Below are 2,028 nucleotides of genomic sequence, written 5' to 3'. Positions count from 1 at the left end.
CTCTCTCTTTCTCTCTCTTTCTCTCTCTTTTTTTATTATCTCTCTCTCTCTTTCTTTCTCTAGATTTCTCTTTCTCTCTCTCTCTTTCCCTTTCCTTCTATCTATCTTTCTCTTTCTCTCTCTCTTTCCCTTTCCTTCTCTCTCTCTCTCTCTAACTCTCTCTCTCTCTCTCTATCTATCTATCTTTCTCTTTCTCTCTCTCTTTCCCTTTCCTTCTCTCTCTCTCTTTTCTCTCTCTCTCTCTAACTCTCTCTCTCTCTCTCTCTCTCTCTCTCTCTCTCTCTCTCTCCCTCTCTCGCTCTCTCTCTCTCTCTCTCTCTCTTTCTCTCTCTCTCTCTCTCTCTCTCTCTCTCTCTCTCTCTCTCTCTCTCTCTTCCTATCTCTCTCTCTCTCTCTCTCTCTCTCTCTCTCTCTCTCTCTCTCTCTCTCTCTCTCTCTCTCTCTCTCTCTTCCTTTCTCTCTCTCTCTCGCTCTCTCTCGCTCTTTCTCTCTCTCTCTCTCTCTCTCTCTCTAACTCTCTCTCTCGCTCTCTCTCTCTCTCTCTGTCTCTCTCTCTCTCTCCAACTCACTCTCTCTCTCTCTCTCTCTTCTATCGCCGCAGATCGTTTCCATACCTATTTCACAAGTTACATATTATCATACGCTACCTTGAAAGCCTTATCCCCATGAGCCGGTCACAAAGAGCTGTGAAGATTAAATCCTTAATCTATTATTAATGGAGACGGAGATGCGGCTGTCGTGTGAGACTCTACATTATCATTATCATTATTATTATTATCATTATGTAAACTACTGATGCTGATCAACAGGGTGTGAGTACATGGAGGTGACTACGGCATATAAAAGCATGAACTATTGATGGGAAGCTTCGTCAACTGTACCACTGTACCTCATGATGCTTACAAGTAAAATCTGAAATCTGAAGTACAATAAAAAACAGCCGCGCGCGAGCATTATCAATGTTATTATGATGCATTCTGTGTTTCATCCAGATGATTGCAGGCTTATTAGAGTTAGCAATGAGAAATTCATTGATATTTCTCATTTAAGAAGAGTGTTTCAGAACAAATTATTTAAATGAGGCAACTTCAAGATCCCTAAGGTTAGCTGGAGACCACGGAGCTTGGAATAAAAGATACGCCACAAAAGCCTGAGTAGTGTTTGAAAGGCCCGGGTCTTGATTCAATATCACCAGACAAAAGGACATGTGCAAACATGAAAAGAAAGAAAGAAAGAAAAACAAAGAAAAAGAGAGAGAAAAAAAAAATCCCATAAAAAGAGTGTAAAAGAGATTGAAGTAAAAGGTCAACTTGGAGGTGCAGTCTCACAGGAAAAGTTGAATAAAATTATATAACCCATGATTCGGGAGAGAATAGGTACTGACAACCATGATGTCTGAAAACCTAAGGTTCCTTCCGCCACCTTTCATTCATTCCCTAGCCTTGTCAGTCACAGCGTAGGATTAGAAGGACCAGTGATGCTACGGGGTGAGGAAAATTGGAAATATTGCTATGGCAACAATATCTAAACCCCACAATCCAAGCAACGAAAAAAAAGAAAGATAAACAAGAGAGATAGAAACGAATGAACTATGGGAGGTGGATAAAGTTATTGATAATAAGGGTTAGGATAATAACGATGATAATAACAACAATAATGATGATGATAATGATAGTATTGCATGGTGATGATGATCGCAATCAAAATCTTAGTAGATAATGACGATATTAATGAAAAATAATAGAACAGCAGGAATAACGATTATGACCATAATAATTGATATCTATGAAATAATGACAAACAGAATCAACAGCTATTATGTGGTGCATGGATTTATAGATACAGTTGTAGGACAAAGAGTAGGAGGATGTGGAAGAGAGGTAAGAAGGACGAGGAGAAGAGAGAAGGTATAATGAAGATAATGAGGAGGAAGGGAATAAGCAGGAAAGAGGAGGAGGAGGTGGATAAGGAGGGAAGAGGAGGAGGTGGATAAGGATGGGGATTGAAAATGAGGAAGGGGGAGGAGGA

This window comes from Penaeus japonicus, unplaced genomic scaffold (assembly GCF_977035675.1).
Source record: "Penaeus japonicus unplaced genomic scaffold, GWHDUDI00000001_assembly GWHDUDI00000020, whole genome shotgun sequence".
In the NCBI taxonomy this organism is placed as follows: Eukaryota; Metazoa; Arthropoda; class Malacostraca; order Decapoda; family Penaeidae; genus Penaeus; species Penaeus japonicus.
This window is presented reverse-complemented; position numbering follows the sequence as displayed.